This window comes from Equus przewalskii, chromosome 17 (assembly GCF_037783145.1).
Source record: "Equus przewalskii isolate Varuska chromosome 17, EquPr2, whole genome shotgun sequence".
In the NCBI taxonomy this organism is placed as follows: Eukaryota; Metazoa; Chordata; class Mammalia; order Perissodactyla; family Equidae; genus Equus; species Equus przewalskii.
In genome coordinates, this window is record NC_091847.1 from 9002243 (window position 1) to 9022212 (window position 19970).

Genomic DNA, 19970 nt, shown 5'->3' on the forward strand with positions numbered 1-19970 from the left:
GCAGAGGGGAATCTGTTCATAGGTGCTAGGACTGAGATGCCAGGACCACCAGGGGACCAAGCTTGGATGCCCCATGGCCATGGACAACACTAACAGTCACCTGGACAATCAATAAGCCCGCCCTCGACTGTTGCCGTGGAAACCCCACTGCCTGTGATGCTCAGGCCCAGACACTGGAGCGTGCTGCTGTGGGAGAACCGGACCCTCTGACCCCTGCCAGCCAGGAGCCCCATCCTCCACCACCTTGGGGGGCTCACTTCCACCTTTTAAATCTCGGGCAGGCATCTGTCCAGAGGAGCTGAGGCCTCTGGCAGAACCCTGGCTGCAAGGGAGTCAGGGAGAAGTTTTTTCCAGACTCCCATGCAGCGAAGCACAGAAGGAGGGGTGGGCATACGTGTTGAGTGAGTCAGCTTGCAGGGTCCACCAGAGGTGTGAAATAAGAGTGACAAAAATGATCACTTGCACCCTTGACCTTCTGAAGGCCACGTGAAGGCTGTTATCCATGTGCTATAATGAGGACAGCAGGAAGCTCTCTCTTAGTCCTGGGAACACTGGCTCTCAGAGCCCCTGCCCTAGCCTCCACAGTGCACACTGGCCTGACTCCCACTCACCAGCACTTCTCTGCCTGGGGACTTTCCTTATTGCTGGAGACACCTTGGGCCCCTGGGTGATAGGCTCAAGTATAGAGACTTGCTGTCCTCTAGGAGCACCTTCAGCCAGTACCCCAGCTACCTCACCCCTTGGGTGGGAGAGCTTTGAGTGGCATGCTCTGCCCCGGCTGCCAGGGCTCCTTGATGGGCCAAGCTCCTGTTGCCCACAGCAGTGGGTGTCCAGACTGGGGCTCGCATAGTGGCTGGGCAGCTCGATAGGAGCTGTTACTAGCTGTGCTCTCTTTCCTCTCTCCCTTCCCTATCCTTCTGCCTTTGCCTCCTGGATAAACTCCTCCTCCAGAATCCTTCTCTCCACGTCTGCGTCTGGCACCACACAAGCTGAGGCCTCCGTGGCCTAAGCATGCGCACATGTAAAGCCTCGTCCCGGCTCTGGAAGTCCTGCTGGGGACAGTCCCCTGGGCTGTGAGTTAACAGGTGTGAGGCTGCTTCTGTGACCTTGCATCTGCTCACTCGTTTGGAAAGTCATCCTGTTCCTGGTTCTCATCCTAGTGGGCAGGAACCCAGAGGGCTCCAGGACGCTCTTAGCTGCCCAGTGCCTCCCCTCCCTGCACCCCCCCAGTGCTGAGGCCAGGACCACGTGTTCACATAGGTGTCATCCACCTGAGAGTTCTGCCCAGCCCCTCTCTGCCTCTTGTCCCCACATCATTTGGTGTTCCTTCGGCCCTGGGACTGGTGATAATGCTCCATAGTGTTCAAGGACATCCTCTGAATCTGTCACCTTTGGTTTAAATGGGATTCTGCCGTGTGTTGCTGTTAGTGTGTGAGGCTGGGGCCAGCTTTGTCCTGGGTTCACTGAACCAACAGTCTCCTGGAGCCTGCTCTGCTTGGTGCACGAGGATGCTGGCTTTGGTGCATGGGGGCGGGTCATATACTTCAGACATCAGCTGCTCTCCTTCACTGCAGGTCTGCCCCTGAGCAGTGGCCCATGGCCTGGTGGCAGGGAGCTCACATTCTCATCTTACACCTTAAGTCAGGAGTGAGAGAAGCAGCTTTACTGATCAACTACTCTGCGCCAGGCACGTACCTTGTCTCCTTACAGCATTCTTGGGAGCTAATAGTTACTATCATCCTCAATCCACAGATGAGGAAACTGAGGCTCCTACAGGTTGGGTGACTCAGAGGTCCCTTGGGGCTGGGGCTGGGGCCAGGAGGGTCTGACTCTGGGCCTGTGCTTGTTCCCTGGTGTGTTCCACCTATCAGACACGGGACATCAGAGCAATAGGGTTCCTGGTCTGCTGCATTGCTGCACCTCGGCCATTTGTCAAGGAGCCTCTGTGCTGTCGTGGCACTGGGGACCTACAGTGAACCTACACATCCCTTGTCCTCACGGGGGCTTCCTCCTAACGAGGAAGGCAGAGACGGTGAACAGATGTAAGTAAGACGGCTTCAGGGGCCCTGAGTGAAGGCTGCCATGCGGGGGACAGTGGAGAGGCTCTGAGGAGGAGTCTGTCTCCTGTTGGGTGACAAACAACCCCAAAACTGAGCAGCCCACATCAGCAAATGTTTATTTTCTGGTCTCTGTGGGTCAGGAGCCCAGGGGCAGCACGGCTGGGTAGCTGACTCAGGGGCTCTCAAGAGATCAGTTGGGATGTCAGCTGGGGCCGCATCGTCCCAGGGTTGGAAATCTACCTGTAAGCTCCCGGGTGTGGCTGGTGGCAGGAGGCATCAGGTCCTCACCACATGGGCCTCTCCACAGGGCTGCTCACAGGCAGGGCAGCTGGCTTCCCTGGGGAGAGATGGAGATGGGGGTACGCACGTGCACACACACGCCCCGCCTGCTTTCCTCCTGCACGGCTGGTATAAAACGGAAAACAAAACAAGGACAAGCACCCTCTCCTGCTGTTCCCAGGCCGCCCTTCCTCCCTGTGTGGGGTCTGCTTTCCTTCAGGCTTCTTGAGAATGGCCTTGGAGAGTCATCCAGCTGACAGAGAGCTGTCTGCACCTTGTCCCTGTCCCCTGGGGCAAAGAGACAGCACGAGTTTCTGCTGGCCATACTGGTCCTCCATCACCTGCCAGCAGAGGGGACAGTGTGGTGGGCACCGATGCCCACTTGGAATTGCTGGACAGGACTCTAGTGTCCTTCTAGAACAAGGGGTTTCCATTCAGGCAGCTGGAGCACACGTTACTGGGAACTCCCTGCTTTGGGTCTTATTTGCTGTTGGCTAGAGTGCCGGGTGGGGGAGGTTGGGCGCTGCCAGGGGAGTCCACCTGCGACAATGGGCCTGGACGTGCGAGGAGCAAAGGGAAGGCTCCCTGCTCCTTTTGAAAATAATAATCCATCAATTTGTGGACACTCATTTTTTCCATTTTAAAATTGTGACTTAAACACAGAAAAGATACACACAAAATATCTATTCATGCATATGCATATGTGTGCATGTATACAGTTTAAAGGTGCATGTAGTATAGATGTCTGCATTCTCCACCCACGTCAGTAGATGGGACATTTCCAGCAGTCCAAAAGCACTCATGTCCCTCCTGACAAAGGCCCCTCTCCCTGGGGTGACAGGTGCCCTGACTATTGTGACAGTCGTGGTCCCTGCTCAGCCTCATAGTCTCACTCCCCAGGGGGCACCCTTAGCTGAGGCATTGAGTTTTGCCCATTTTCCTTAATTGGATTGTGATGCACACCCTGTTTGGGGACTGGTTACCTGGGCAACTCACCCGGCTGCTGGTAGCAGCCAGGGTGCATGTATTCTCTAGGCTGTTTAGTGTCCCTTGCATGGATGGGCCACATTCACTCACTGTCCCAGTGAGACACGCGGGCCTATTCCAGCTCAGGGCTCTGGGCCGGGTCCCACACTTCACTGGCCTTTATTCCTGGGAACAGAACTCCTGGGTCCAAAGGCGCTCTGCCCTTCCTGGGCAGTACCACTGTCTTCTCTGAAATGGAGCACGTGTGTACAGGTCCTGGGCTGAGCTCAGGCAGGGACAGCATCCTCCAGGAGGATCAGCTGCAGACTGGCCTGGGTGGTGGGAAGGGGCCAACTGCTCAGAGACGGATGACCGGGGATGCCTGGCCTAGGGTGCGGAGGGCGGTCAGTGGTGTCCCTGCAGAGACGTGGCTGCTGAGAGGGGTGATGGCAGGTGTTAGCTACGTGGAGCAACCCGGCAGGAGGAGGTGGGTACAGGGCGTTGAGGCTGGGGGCATCCCTCAGCTCGGCGCCGCAACAGAGTGCCATAGACGGGGCCGCATGAACAACAGTTCATTTTCCCACAGTTCTGGAGGCTGTAAGCCCCAGATCAATGTCTGGCACGGTGGGTTCCCGGGAGGACCCCTCCTCCTGGCTGGCGCCTTCTCCCCACGTCCTCATGTGGCAGAGAGAGAGCTCTTGTCTCCCTTCCTCTTGTCAGGGCACTGGTCCTACTGAATTATGGCCCCAACCTTATGGCCTCATTTAGCCTTCAGCACCTCCTCACAGGCCCTGTCTCCAGAGACAGCCACACTGGGGGTTTGGGCTTCAACACAGGAATTTGCGGGGGTGGTGGCGGGGGACACATTCAGTCTGTAACAAGGGGTGAGGGCCTCTGAGGAACTGGGGTGTGCATGGAGCAATGGGCGAGGGGTGTTGTGGTCACCTGTCGTTGTGTAACAAACCACCCCCAAACTTAGTGGTTTAAAACGAGAATCACCTATTCACTCAGGATTTCAGTTTGGGCCCGGCCCTGGGGGACAGCTCCTCTCTGCCCTCTGTGACATCAGCTGAGGCCTTGCTCACAATGCTGGCAAGCTGGTGCTGGCTGACAGCTGGGAGCACAGTGGAGCTCGTGGCCCGGGGGGACCTTGGTCATCCTGCGTGTGGCCGAGTGGGCTTCCTCTCAGCATCATGGCTGGTTCCAAAGAGTGAGAAAGTGACACTTGCCAGTCGTTTTCAAGGTTGGGCCTAAACCTGGCTGGAGTGTCATTCCTGCCATTGTAGAAGCCACAGAGTCCAGGTACAGCTACTGGCCGTTCCTACCAAAGACCTCATCTTTTTGGGGGTTTTTTGAATAAAACTGATATATATTTAAGGTGTATGATGTGCTTTGCTACTTGGATACATAGTGAAATGGTTTCTATAATACAGCTAATATGCCCACCTCCTCACATACTTGTTTTTTTTTTCTTGGTGCAAGCACCTAAAATCTATTCTCAGCGAATTTCCCGCGTATGAGACGGCCTTGTTAACTGTAGTCATCCTGCGTGCTGCACGTTAGATCTCTAGATTGACTCATCCTACTAACGGCAGTTTGCGCCCTTTGACCTCCCCCCCTCCATTTCCCCAGCACCTGCCCCTGGTGACCACACAGACCTCGGGAAATGCGCTACCTTTTATGCTGGCATCACCTCCTGGGCTAAATATCTTGTCCTTGAAGCACATATTGCGCAGCTCTTTCCCCAAGCCAGAACAACCCCAGACAGTTAAGACATGGGGCGAGAGCACACCACCGCTGGGAGAGTCGGGGCCAGCTGTCCCAAATGCTGGGCCCCCCTCTGTGGCCAGTGCAAGGGCTCTCCACGGCTGGAGTTGCAGTGGAGTGTGTGCCTTTTTCTGGGGTGGGGTCCCTGGCTTTGATCAGATGCTCTATGGGGCTCTCACCCAGAGAAGGGGTGACGTGATCATGACCACGGGTCTGATCATGGCTCTGCAGTGTGGCTGTGAGAGGAGGACAGTCTGTCCAGACTTGCCGAGCCCACCTCACAGGAGCCACGGTGCATCACAAGCCTGCTCCCCACCGGCTGCTCAGCAGGAGGCCAGGAGTGCAGGTATCCAAATTCACTCACATTTGTGTTTTCTTTTCCCAACTTTTTCTTGTGGAAAACTTCCAATATACACAAAAGCAGACAATACAGTATAATGACCACCCTTCCCCACGTGCCCAACTTCTACAATTACCAGCTCTTAGCGACTCTTATGTCATCTGTCCCGCCTCCTCTGTCCCCCTTTCATATTATTTTTCTCAATTTTTTTATAGACTAGCACACTCACTGAAAAGTGCTTGTGTCCTAAGTGTGCGCAGGGTGAGTTTGCACACTGTGAGCTCACTGGTTAGGATCCTAGTACCCACTTCTGATGTGTGTGTTGGGGGAAGTGTTCCCACCCCACCTGCAATTCCCTGACCCCTGACAATTCCCTGACAGTTCACCTCGGTTCCGACCCTCTCCACTGGAGCCAGCATCACATTCCACAGCCCGAGGGCTCGGTCCCACCAGACGGCCTCCACTTCAGATGCCAGTCACAAGCCCAGGTTGTCACCTGTGCTTCTGACCAACAAGATATAAATCAGAGGTCAGTATGACCTCCTCTTTGGGCTCCATTAATTTGCTAGAGTGGCTCACAGGACTCAGGAAACCCATTTACTCACTAGATTACTGGTTTATTACATAAGATATGAAGATATAACTCAACTAGATGAAGATACACATGGCGAGGTCCCTGACAAAGGAGCTTCTGTCCTCGTGGAGTCTGGGGCCTGGCAGGTGGCCCGTGGAAGCATGCTAGTTCCTCACCTGCAAGTGCTCTGAACCTCTTTTGGGTTTGAGGTTTTTAAGAGGGTTCATTATTTAGGCATGATGGAGTAGCTCATTGACCTTTGGTGATGGGGTCAACTGCAAGCCCCTCTCCCCTCCACGGAAATAGGGGGGTGAGACTGAAAGTTCCAACCCTCTGATCATGGTTGGTTCCCCCAGCAACCAGCTCTCACCGTTAGGAGCTTAAAAAGTCACCTCATGAACAGAGACCCAGTTGTGGTAGACTGGGCCTTATCATGAATAACAAGACACCCATTTCACCTTTGTGCTCTGAAGCAATTTCAGGAGTGGAGGACCAGAGACCCAATATTACAACCAAATATGCTTCCATTGCTCTTGTCTCTCCGGAAATGCAAAGGGCTTTGGGAGCTGTAAGCCAGGAACCAGAGAGGCAGACCAAAGATATAGAAGAAGTATATTTTGGTCATCTGAATGACCAAATGTTGATTTCTCTTTAGTCACCATATCACATCTGGGTAGCCAATACTTGGATCAGGAGTCAAATATTATCAGCACTCACAAGCCACTGTGGCCTCTTCTGTCACTGCCCTCAAGTAACCTCTGTCCTGACTTCTAACATGACAGACTGAGGCTGGTTTGCTCGCTGGCTGCTGAGACGGTGACAGGAGCATGGCGTAGCAGGCGGTGGGTGGAGTGGGTTGAGTTGGCAAACCTGGGTTCACAATGGGCCTCAGTGCTGGCTGGTTATGTGACTGTGGCAGTTACACAGCCTCCAGGAGCCTCAGTCCCTCTTTTATGCAGCAAGACCACGCTGGACCTGCCAGGTTGCTGTGAAAATCATTAGTAACATGCACCAGGCCCAGCCCAGGGCTTGGCACGTGAGGAGTGGCACTAAGCATCACTGTCATTGGTGTTATTTCCATTTTTGCACTTGTGGTGAGATGGCAGGTGGGCTGTGGCCCTGGCAGGCCTTGTGTAGCTGTGGCGAGAGCTGTGGACAGCCAGAGCCTTCGAGAAAGCTGACAACTGCTTTATGGCATCCCAGAGAAATCATCCTGCACCTGACTGTCAATTAGCTCAAAAGGCAACCTGAGGGATCGGCTCCTTGGCCAAGTGGTTAAGTTCGCGTGCTCTGCTGCGGCGGCCCAAGGTTTCGCTGGTTCGGATCCTGGGCGTGGACATGGCACTGCTCGTCAGGCCACGCTGAGGCAGCATCCCACGTGCCACAACTAGAAGGACCCACAACTAAAATATACAACTACGTGCCTGGGGGATTTGGGGAGAAAAGGCAGAAATAAAAAAAAAAAAAAGATTGGCAACAGTTGTTGGCTCAGGTGCTAATCTTTAAAAAAAGAAATAAATAAAAAAAGTAAAAAAAAACCCCACTACCTGAGTAACACTGTCACTGACACAGCAGACACAGGACGGGGCACAGGGTGGTCTCCTGTGATCAGCAGAGGTGGTTCTGTGGAGAAGCCGTCCCCAGGGCTTTCTGTGCTGACGGGGCCGTGCAGCTACTTTGTATAGTTATTGAAATGGCAATCTAATTCCCTTCTCATTTTCCTTCATGTATATTCTACAGCTCTTTGTGGTTACCATGGGATTACACTTAACATCTTAAAGTTAGAACACTCGAATGTCAATTTACACCAGCTCAGCTTCAGTAACGTACGAAACTCAGCTCCCATAGAGCTCGGACTCCACCCCATTTCAGTTCTTTTTTTTTTTAAGATTTTATTTTTTTCCTTTTTCTCCCCAAAGCCCCCCGGTATATTGTTGTATATTCTCCGTTGTGGGTCCTTCTAGTTGTGGCACGTGGGACGCTGCCTCAGCGTGGTTTGATGAGCAGTGCCAAGTCCGCGCCCAGGATTCGAACCAACGAAACACTGGGCCACCTGCAGCAGAGCACGCGAACTTAACCACGAGGCCACGAGGCCAGGCCCCCATTTCAGTTCTTAATGTCACAAAATTACATCTTTAGGCACTGAGAGTCCAAAAACAGATACTAAGAATTGGGGTTTTTAATATTTTAGTCTTTTAAATGTAGAAAACAAAACATGGAGCTACAAACCAAGTTACAACAGTACCAGCTTTTATAATCATCCACATACTTACTTTGACCAGAGGCCTTTATTTCTGCATAAGTCGTCGAGTTCCCGTCCAGTGTCCTTTCCTTTCAGCCTGAAGGACTCCCCTTGCTGGAGGCAGGTCTGGCTTACAGCACTCTCTCAGCCGTGGTTTCTATGGGAATGTCTTAATTCCTCCCTCATGTTTTAAGGACAGTTCTGTCAGATATAGGATTCTTGGTTGGATTCTTTTTTCCTTCTGCACTTTGAGTACGTCAGCCCATGCCCTCTGGCCTCCAAGGTTTCTGGTGAGAAATCAGCTCCTGATCTAACTGGGGAAAATAGGAGGAAAGCTCTCGTCCTCTCTGCTCTGTGAACGTTAATGATGTCCCTTCGCATGTCTTATGCAACAGAACGTTTTCCTATAGGAATATCCTTTAAGTTGTAGGATCACTTTGAGACTAATGAGAGTTTAAAGAAAAGGAGTTGAGTATTTTAAGTGTAGATATTTTGATGTCTTTAACAGCCAAGAATTATGAGATTTTTAAATTAGAAGTGAAAAGGCCACTGAAGCATCTTACAGATTTTAATTTCTAATAAAGTAAATATCACTAATATCCCAAATAAAACAAAAATCTATTTGGGGTCCCTTTGTTTCAGAGCAAAGGGATCTTGAGACCAAAAAGTGAGCCAACCATATCTATAGTTCATCCCCAGCCACGCCTGTGCATTTCCTGCTCTCACCTCATAAGGAGCCGCTGTGATGGAATTTACGAAAACCTACATAAGCCTCTGGCCTGTCCTACATTTTTGGTAGTTATAGCCCAGGAAGCTGATTTTGGTGACCTGAGGAATCCACCGCAGTTAGTTTTCTCCTTTGGTTTTTTAGCCCTTGATTTTGTTTATTTTTTATTTTCTGCTTTTTTGGTTTTTAAATTTTTCATTCTTTTGTTTTTTATTTTCTTTTGTTCTCCACATTTTTAAATTTTTTCTCATTATTCTTCTTATTTTTCACACTTTATTTTTTCCTTTTCTCAATTTCTTTTTGTTCTTTTCTCATTTTTTACTTTTCCTTGTTTTTAAAAAACTTTTTAGTATTGTTAGTAAAGTTAGTACAGTTAGTATAGTTAGTATTGTTGGTGTAGTTTGTACAGCTAGCTTCTTTGGTATAGTTAGTGTTACTCATTAGCGTAGTTAGGAAGCATAGGTGGCCTCGTTACTATTGTTAGTCAGTATTAGCATACTATCATTTTGTTTGTTAGTGTAGTTAGTATGCATAGTTAGCATCGTTAGTTAGTGTTATCAGTTAGTGTAGTTAACAGGTCACCATGCTTCCAGGCCTAGCGGCCACCTCTGCTGGCAGGAAGATGTCTTCGCGATTACAAGCTCCTCAGGACCATTGGGGAGGGCTCCTTCGCCAAGGTGAAGCTGGCCCTGCACATCGCGACCAGGACCAAGGTGGCCGTGAAAATGATCCCAAAGCAGGAGCAAAGCTCCTCCAGTGCCAAGAGACTTCTCTGTGAAGTGCACAGTTTGAGGACCTTGTGTCACCCCCTCATTGTAAAGCTGCTAGAGGTGATCGACGGTGAGGAGACTCTGTTTCTGGTTACAGAATATGTCAGAGGAGGCGACATGCTGGACCAGGCCCCCTGACTGAGGAGGCCCGCGGCCGGTCCCGGCAGCTCGTCTCTGCTCTCCAGTACTGCCACCGCAAGGGCATCGTGCACCGGGACCTGAAGCTGGAGAACGTGCTCCTGGACCTGGAGGGGAACGTGAAGCTGGCCGACTTCGGCCTCAGCAGTGTGGTCCCTGGCCGGCCACTGAGCACCTACTGCGGCACCCCCTGCTACACGGCCCCGGAGGTCCTGAGGCTGCAGCCCTACAATGGCCCCCCAGCTGACGGCTGGAGCCTCAGCATGCTACTCCATGTCATGCTCACCGGGTCCCCGCCGTTCTGGGGAGAGGACTTCAGCGATGTGCGGCAAAGAGTGCTTAGGGGGGCCTACTCGATGCCCCAGTTCCTATCACAGGAATGCATCCAACTGCTTAGAGGCCTGATGACCGTCAACCCCAGAAAGAGGAAGACCTTGGAGGAGGCCATGGGGGACCCGTTGGTCAATCAGGGCCGGCCAAGGCTGAGGCCATATAGGGAGCTGCCTGAAGACAAGAGGGACTCTGGGTGACAGAGGCAATGATGAAAATGGGTTTTCAGTGGAATCAAATCCAGCAGTCTCTCAAAAGACGAAGGTATGACAATACCATGGCCCTGTTCCTGATCCTTAAGTCCCAGAAGCCCCAGGGGCATGGTGATGCCAGCACCGGGAGGTCCCTCCCCTCCACCGAGGTCAGCAGCTGTGGTGCTTTGCCACCCTGCACTGTGCAGCTGAGGGCCTCGGCATGCTCCGGATGACACGGTGGTGTGAGCCCATTCTGCCCACCTGGCTCCGTGAAGCTGGCCGTCAGCGGCCTGAGGAGAAGCAGGAGTCAGGACTGAAGTCCGCAGAGCCTCCCGGCTCCCTGCCCTGCCTGGACTCGGGCGCCACCACCCCCAGTCCGACCCCCCCATGGGTCCCCAGGGCTGTCCCCTCCTCCCACAGCGCCGGCACTAGCAGTGGGGCCTGGGAGGGAAGCTGCTAAGGAGACTCCCAGCAGGCTGGCCAGCCCGGTAGGGCGACCCCGGCCTCCCCCTCGGGCCGCAGCCAGGGCCAGGGCGGCACCGCTGGGAGGCTGCTCAAGGCCCTCCGAGGCCTGTGCTGCTGCCTGCCCAGCAGGACCTGGCAGGTCCCATCCCACTGCGGGCGGTCGGACCGCCCCCATGCGTTTACATGGAGACGAGACGCGCAATCTGTAGCCGGCCTGCAATGTGGGGCTTCAGCCCAAGGTGGACACCTTCAGCTGTGAGTGGGGGCTGGACAAGAAAGACATGCATGTGTGCACGGATGTGCAGGTGAGAAGCCTCGGTCCAGCACCTGGCGGAGCTGTGCCAACCGCAGCAGCACTCTCTACAGGGATTCAACTCAGAAGGGACCTGGTACCTCCATGGCCTAAGAAGCATCATGTCCAAAACACTCGGTGAAGCTAGAGGATGGCCTGGAGGCACCTGGGGTCACGTGGAGAGGCCACCCTCGCTGCAGGTCTGCCCCTCGGCCTCACTGAGGTGAAACCTCAAAGCCTGGACTGCTTTCCTGGGGGCAGAACTTCCCTCCCCATCCTCCCCATCTCTTCTTCCATGTTTATGGGAGGACGGACAGGTCTCGGAAAGTCCTTGGTTTTCCAAGTCTTGTAATAAACTTGATGCTCCAGAAAGCTGTGTTACGATATGCTGTTTTGCACCCTCCTTATGCAGAGCTGGGGCTGTGTGTGCTCCAGCTTGAGACGTGCGTAGGGATGTAGAACGTGGAGGTGATCAGAACAATTAAGTGGAGAAGTGACTCAGAATTATTGTGGTAAATCTCATAGCAACGAATGCAGTTCTGAAGGGAAAAGACTGGGAGCCGTGTTGCAGGGCAGAAAGGCAACAACTGCTGCTAAAACTACCTAACTTTTTCAGCAGGAGCATAGGAAACTTTGATCCTGTGGCCTTTATGACTACAACCAAGAGGTCCAGAACAGGGTACCTGAGTCCCATGAGCCAGCCTGCTGCAGGGGCAGACAAGCAGCACAGGTTTGGGACCCCAAAGGGGCCTCAGGTCACTTCCACGTGCAGCTGAGTTTTCTGACTGTAACGCAGGAGTTGGGCCTGTCCACTGGGACGATGTCTCCTTTTCATGAGTGGTGTGGAGCCGTCCCCCTGGGAGTGGTGACCCAGGTGTGGGCTGCTCACCCAGCTCCACTTCCAGTGGAGCTCCATGGGAAGCCAGACATCCTAGGGTCCAGAGGGAGGGTTGTGTATCAGGGAGCTTCCGCAGGGGGTCCTCAGAAGCCTGAGGATGTCCAGGAGGCCACTGGCTGCTGCTCGCAAGGCAGGTGGCATTGTGTGTGGAGTCTTTCCACCTGCTCACAAGATGGCCCAGGATGGTCCCAGCATGTGAGCAGGCAGAGATTTTCCTTCACCCACGGAGAGCAGGGCCTGGGGAAGCAAGAAAGGTCTGGGGATGGGCTGAGAGTCTTGTCGCTCCTGCTTCAGGTCCCCCGTTGTGGTTTTCTCTATGCCAAACAGCCCAATGTGTGGTCCTCCAATGTTGCTCTCCTGGCATCTGCCCAGGGCTCCCATTCCCCTCAGGGCCAGTCCCACTGCCTGAGTGGGCTTTCAGGACCCTCTGTGACCTGTCCGCCTGCAGACCTTTGCACTCCTACCCTATCCTTGCACTTTACTCACACTGAATTGTTCAGTTTCCACAAATCCTCTGCCCATGAGGCTTACCCTCTGTGAAGCCCGCATGCCGGGCACCTGGCCAGACCCCATCGGGCTCTCCTGAGGTGAATCACACATGCATGAAGAGCACGGCCCAGCTGGGAAGAGAAGATGGGGACCCAACTAGAGTACAGTCCGCTGTTCCAGGGGCAGAGGCAGGACGTGCCCAGCACAGCACACGCTCACCCCCTGCTGGCAGCATCGGGACAGTATCTAAACGGAGGTGGCATCTAGCGGGGCCTGATGCCTGGCTCTGACCACAGGAATTGGAGAGGAGGCATTCCAGACAGAAGGAGGCTGCAGTGGCAGGCACATACAAGACAGAGGCAGGAGCAAGGCTGGGGAGGGGGCTGGACCAGCACCCCTTGTTTCTGGGACCACTCCCATGGTGCACTGTGCTCTGCATCTCCGAACTTACATATCCTCCAGCTCAGGCCTGGAAAGCAGTCAGCTCCAACAGTGAAATGTTCTGCTAACGAGGCTTTCTCCTTCTCTTCTGAAAGCTTGGGCCCTGGCTGGCTGGCCAGCAGCTGCCTCTCAGCTCCCTCGTTAGTCCAAGCTCAGTTCCACAGCAAGGGCCCAGGGTCTGGTCCTAAGGAGCAGGGGATCACGAGCAGGGAGACGACGTGCTTGGCCTCCAGTGGAGAAGACACCTGTGGCTGCACATGCACAGAGAACCGGAGTAGGTGTGGGGCCCCATCAGGGATTTGCCAGCACATCTACCGAACACCCACACCAGCCTGGGATTTTCAGCTGGTTCCTGATTTACGAATTAGTTAATGCAATTGGTCTGATGGACCATTTTTCACAAAACATGAACTCAGGGTAGGGAGTGGTGGCGGGGTGGGAGGAAACATTAACAGGGGTGTGGCAGAGAGGTTCTGAGTGGCTCCCAATGGCATCGTCCACTTCTCAGAGCAACTGAACACCTGACTCCTAGGTGGGCATGTGGCCACCCAGGATCACAGACTTCCCAGCCTCCTCTGCAGCGGGCTGGGCCTGGAACCCAGCTCTCCCTCAGGACGGGAAGGGAAGTGACTTGTGCGGCTTCCAGATATTTCCCAGGAGAGAGAAGCAGGCCCTTCTTTCTGCTTCTCCCTCTTTCTGCTGCCGGGAGCACGAGCTCTGAGGCTGGAGCTCCGTCCTGACCACACTGACGAGGGCAGCTCCTCTGGGGTGACAGGGAACGGGGACAGGAGCCTCCTGGAGCAGCGCTGCCAGACCAGTGCCAACCGTCTGCCTCCAGACTGAGTGCGGGAGAGGGGCCAGCTCTGTGTGCCACTCTGCTGTGGGCCCTTGTTACAGCAGGTGGACCATGTCCTGACCAGGATGGCCGTCTTGAAGGGGACTTTCTGGGGGTCTCCCTTGGGTCAGGCTGCGCCCAGGGCCACAGCTGTCTGCAATGTTCAGCCCTCCTTTCCGTGGGGTGACAGCCAAGCTCAGCTCCAACCCACTCCCCTCTCGGGGCACTTCCCTGGAAATCTGATGCGTGACTGTTGACCTCCCAAGGAAACAAGTCTGGATCTGGTGTCCCCCAGGGCGTCCCCTTGTTCTGTGCTCCCACACTGTGCACCCCGACTCTCTCCCAAAGATGCCCCTTCTTCTGACATAGGCCAGGCTGACTCTCTCCCTGGTGACATCTGCAGATTCTCGTTACCTGCCTCAGGGAACAGGCCCCCTCATTCGTGGTGTAACTGGATTATTGCTGGAAAGATGAGTTTGGAACTGAGGAGTTCTCTGCTAAACTGAGAAGTTTAAAAGCTGATTTTGCAAAACCAACCAAGCTCCAGGCACAGTGGGCAGGCAGAGCCTGGGACTCGGTCAAGCCCTGGCCCGAGCCCGACGCCTGGGAGACAGACGTTCGGGATGTCCCAGGGGTCTGGTCTTGTCCATGTAATTCCTGATGTGCCCTCCACTTTTACGGAGGCTCCAATTTGACGGGAAAAAGGAGCTCTAGTTTATATTAAAATATTAAACTTGTCGAAGATACTGTAACAGGGTACATCGTTCCTTTGTTTACGCTGAGTGTCTGCAAAGGTTCTGGGAGGGCTGGTTCCACACAGGATGTAATAATGGAACATTTGAGGTTCAGTAAGGCCAACAGACCAGGAGACGATGCCATTGAAAAGATAGTTGGTTACTCACAGCTCCCTGAGGAGGGGCACGCAGGGCCACACAGGGAAGCCCAAGAGTGGTCAGGAGGCAGAGGGAGCGGGGACACTGCGGGCAGGAGCCTGTCCTGTGGTTTCTGCAGGAAGGAACAGCGAGGCAGGGTGAGCAGGCTCCGAACTGGCTGGTCTGAATAACTTCACAGGCTCTGGGGCACGGGGCTGCCCCCGTTGTCTGGTACCCACCCTGGGGAACGAGGGCAGAGGATAGCGGGCCGGAGTATGCGTGTCCAATAGAGGAGCTGGTTGGGGTGTGGACGGACACTGGATTGTTTGGTTTGTATTTCAAAAGCGGGCCCAAGAAGGAGTGCTCTTCCTGGGGGTGGAGGGAGGGGGTGACGAGGGAGGCAGGAGGCCGAATGGATAGGATTCAGAACACGGCGTGTCCCCCATATGCACACAGGACAGACGTTAAAGCATCAGGTTACAGAAGCTAGAAACATGGTCCAGACAAGGGCTCAGCTCAAATGTCACCTCCTCAGAGGAGCCTTCCCTGCCTGCTCCATCTACAATGACAGCCGCCCCACCCCAGTCTCCTTGCCATCACCTACTTCAATCCCCTCACAGTGTTGATGGCCCAGCCCCCTGCTCAGCACCCCCCCGTGACTCTCCACCCAGAGGAAGGTCCTCACAGGAGCCCCCAGGCCCTGCACCCTCTGGGCCTCCCCCTCTCTCGTCTCCTCCCACCACTGCCCCCACCCCCCTCCTGGTCCCCCAGCCCTGCTTTTCCTCTGTGGCCCTGCTGCCTTCTAACCTGCTGTGCTCTGCTCACTGTTTGTCCCTCTGTGATGTCGGCTCCACGGGGGTGGCAGAATTTGTCTCCTTCATGGCCATCGTGCCTACAGCGCAAGTCAGGGCCGGGCACAGAGCTGAGCTCCATGGACAGTGAAGGAGCCGACGGCGCTTAGCACTCCTGGAAGCGTGCTCCTGTGTGGTCTGCAGGGTTCACTCACCCAGCTCATGTCACTGAGGCCCTGCTGCTGCTGGGCCGGCTCTGGACACCAGGCACAGTGCAGCAGGAGAAGCAGGCAGAGCTCTCCATTCTCATTCAGCTGACAGCCTAGTTGGGAGACAGAGAAAAAAGAAGGAAAATATACACAATGTCAGGCGGGCATGTGTACTATGGAGAAAAATGAAGTCAAGGAGAATGTTTAAGCAAATTCCCGAGGGTGTACAGGGAGCAAGCAATGCAGAGGGTAGAGTGTTCCAGGCTGGGAAACTAGCAAGTGCAAAGGCCCTGAGGCCACAGTGGGCTGCATGTTTGAAAGTCTTTGTTATTAGTGTGGATGCTTAGTTTCATCTTGAGTCTGTATTTCACTTTTGTTTGTGATCCTTGGCTTCACCTTTCTAGCTAATTAACCTGAGTTCAGCAAATTCTATCCTATTCTATGATTTAAAGGACAAATGGGTGAATTTGGGTGAAGTTAATACGTGTTCACTGAATGGCCTCACTGGACTCAGCCTTGTGAGGCACCCAGAGGCTGTGAAATCAACACAGCAGTCTCCACCTTGACGACCCCATTAACGAACGTCCTCACCATCCTCCAGCCCCTCCCTGCCCCTCTGCTCCACCTCGTGTGGGTCTTGAGCTCCAACGCTGACCCTCTGTTGCACCTTCACCCCCATGTCCAGCTCCTCCTAGACTGCTCTGTCTGGGCGTCCCTGAGCTTTCTGAAGTCACTTTGTCCCAAACGGAGTTCAGCTCTCGCCCCACGTCTGCTTCCTCTCCATGAAGCCCCTTGGGTGAGGGAGCCCCCACCAGCGGACTCCTTCACCCCCAGAGAAGTGCTCTCCTGATCCCTCCTGCCAATGCGTCCCACCCTCTTGATCTGCCACCTCGGGAGCCCCGGGACCCTCTCCCTTCCGTCTTCAGCCTTGGGCTGCACACTCCTCCTTTTCACAAACCCCCAAGAGGCTGGAACACTTACACACGGGGACACGGAGGTGACATAGGTGGGTGTAGGTGGGAATGGCAAGCAGCATCCCAGAGCAGAGGGCAGACCAGGGCTCCTCAGCAGGCAGAGCACAGCTATTGTGGCAGCAAGATGGCCAAAAAGGGGCAAGGTGGGCACCCACGGCAGCCCCTCTCCACGTTCCCCAGGTGCCCTGCATCTCAGCCTCGGCTTGGGCTGGCTGCCCCTCCTTCTGTCTGTTAGGTGGGTGCCTGTTCATTCGTTCACTCACTCATTCGCTCATCATGTGTTTGGTTCCTGTTTGGTGCCAGGCCCTGGCGAGATGATGGCTCATCCTTGGAGACCCAGCTCAGATCTCACCTCCTCCATGAAGCCCATTCTGGATCCCCACCCCCTCCTGCAGCCCCTCTGGCCTCACTGGGCCCCCCAGTGCTGTCATCACACTCTGATGAGCTCTCCAGCCTGTGAGGTCTCGAGGTCTCTGGGCCCAATGCAGAAAGGGACTCAGACATGTGATGATGGCTAAAACCCTGAATACACGAGAGAATTACCCACAGGCCACATGAGGTCAGGTTCACCACCTCGCTCTCTCTCTCCTGGACCAGGACTCTGCATTACCAGGAACCTGAGTGACCTTCTCTCACCCTGTGCTCATTTTGACCATTAATAGTCTGGATTTTTTTTCAATGTTAACTCTTTTTAAACTCTGAAGACATGTCATGAGGGTATCCCTCAGAAATGAGAAACGTAATTATCATTTCAAGGGATGGAATCCATCTGTTGTGTCTGAGCCAAGACAGGACAATATGGAAAGCACAGGATGTTGACGAGGAGCTGGCTCAGGGGCTGGGCCTGGGGGCAGCAGGAGGAGGGGAGACAGACACATAGATGGAGGCACAGCTGCCAGGATGGGGGTCAAGCCAGGAGGAGTGGGAGTCCAGGGGCCTCCACATGTGAGGGCGGTGGCTTCCAGAGCCCCCTCTGTCACGTACAAGCTGTGTTTCTCATCCGGCAGCACCTCCAGGCCTTTGCACGAGCTGGTCCTCCAGCAGGAGCACCTTTCCTCTGCTCTCCAGACAGCAGTGCCCTCACCCTGCGAGACTCTGCCCTTCTGGCATCTGTTCCCCAGCCTGCCCATCCAGTACCCCGCCCCCACCATGACACACACTGCCCACTCTGTGCTTAGGTCACCTGGTTGTCATCGCCTAAGGCTGGCCTGTCTGCTTGTGTGAGAGACCGGCAGACTAGCTTTCTAAGTCTGCGTGACCTTGGACAGGTCCCTCGTCCCTTTGGAGGCTCAGTTTCTCACTGTAAGTGGGTCTGGCAGTGGTCTCCTCACGGTGGTGCTGTGCTCTCTGAGCTGCTGGAGATGGAGCGTTGGGCGGGCACCTGTTGCTGGTGCCCTTCATGCTGACCCCGGGGTCATGGCCCCAGCATGCCCAGGGTTTGTGGAACGCCTGGCTGTAGCCATGCACAAGGGAGTGGGAGACGGGCAGGAGGTCAGGGCACAGCTTTGGAATCAGAAGATACAGCATTCCTTGGGGACACTTCCCTGAGCCCCTGGTCCCGGGCCTCGCCCACCCGCACCCCTTCTCAGCTGCCTTCGGGGCACGCAATGAACCCCTGCTCTGAGGCTGCATTCCCCGTGCGTCTAACCCAGGCTGGACACTGCTGTGGTCACATCCCGGGTGAAGAAGTGACGCTCCACGGGGCTAACGGGAGGACCGCAAACTCAGATGCCTCCAGGGGTCGGGCCAGCTGGCACAGGCTGCGGAGGACCTGGGCAGGGGGACGCTTAGGGAGTGGAGGGGACTATGGTGAGCCGGGGGCACAAGCTCTGTCCAGAGAGAGGCTCCAGCTCAGCTCCAGAAGAGCATCACCTTGAGGGACTGTCACAGGTGGCCAGATCCTCTCATTTCATACATAAAATAAGCTAGACAGATGGAATTTCATCTGTAATTTTCCACTTTTTAAATGTTAGAGTTAACTTTTAAAATCTAGATTTCCTGGGGCCCCGGGTTGAGGCTCTTGGTTTCAGATGTCTGGCCCGGGGTGGGCTCAGGAGCGGCTGCCAGAGGCGACCCGGACTCTGGATGCTCTTGGCCCTGCAGTCTCCACTCCCCTCGGATCCCCCACCTAGTGCCTCCTTGTGGATGTTCAGGGGCAGCTCAGCCCCCAGAAGAGAGAACGGGGGCCTGCGGGCTGCTGGGTGGCTGACTGCTGTACGGGGGGCTGGGCTCTTAGGGGAGCCGCCCTTTCCTTCAGCAGCCCCATGGCAGGTGGCGCTGCCCAGGGCCCACACACCCCACCCCCACACACACTCCTGGCACATCCCTCCACCCCTCTGTGAGCCCGACTAGACTCGCTCTGTGCACTGACATTTTTCAGGGCACCCATGGGACGGAGAGCAGTATGCCCTCACGGTGCAGGACAGAGAGCCGGACCCTGCAGCCTTAAACGTGTATTGAGCGCTTGTTGAGTGCTTGGTCCTAGGTTGGGAGCTCAGGAGACTGTGAGGAGAAGGAAGCCTGGGCACCTGTCCATAAGAGACCAAATTACACCAGAGGAGCCAGGGATGTAGATGGCTTCAGTAAGAAGGGAGGGGGCCAGGATCTGGGGTGGCCTCAGAGCATCACCACAATCTGCTCTGGTGGGGACGGGGACAGGGTGTGGGTGTGTTTGGTGGAACAGCACACACAATGGCTCAGAGGCGAGACGTTCACAGTGTGGGGAGTGGAGCAGATGTGACTGGGGCTCCCCGATGTCACCCTGCTCCTGGACCAGGCCTCCTCCCTCCCTTCCTCTGAGATGATGGAGATGGTGAAGAGAGCAGCTCTTAGCACTCCTGGGAGCCCATTATTAGCTCTCTGTTACAGAAGACAACACTGAGGCACAGAGAGGGGAGGGGCTTGCTCAAGGTCACAGAGCAGGAAACCTTGCTATATCCCAGGCCCCACGGCCCATGTCCTTAACTACTGGTCTGTGCTGCCTGCAGAGACACAGGCCTCGAATGGACTTTGAAAGCTGTCTGAGCCCGTGCAGCACTGGATACTGAGTCATCCTCAGGAAACATTCCCCAAACACCTACTTGCACATCCACAGGGGGCGGGAGCTCACTGCTGTTCCTGGAAGCTGGCTCAGCCACCCTGTGAATTGACCCGGGACAGTCCAGGAGACACTTGGGGCAGCCACAGGGCCCCGAGGCTCCCTGTCCCCGGCTGAGCAGCTCCAGTCCCCTTGGCTGTCCTTGGCACAGGGCCTGCTAGAGGTGACAGTCACGCAGCCAGGTGTGCAGTGCAGACAAGGACATGGTGGGCACAATGCA

The 19970-nt window shown here is 54.9% G+C and overlaps 2 long non-coding RNA genes across 2 annotated transcripts in view; one reads left to right on the forward strand and one right to left on the reverse strand.

Moving 5' to 3' along the window:
- LOC139076745 (uncharacterized) overlaps nt 1-19970 on the forward strand; it is a 145356-nt gene that overhangs the window by 5860 nt on the left and 119526 nt on the right. The window lies entirely within an intron of this gene.
- Nucleotides 2161-9688, reverse strand: LOC139076746 (uncharacterized). The gene is made up of 2 exons (XR_011528653.1): nt 8260-9688; nt 2161-2397 (listed from the first exon to the last, which is right to left on the reverse strand). It is a non-coding gene; the product is annotated as an uncharacterized lncRNA (long non-coding RNA).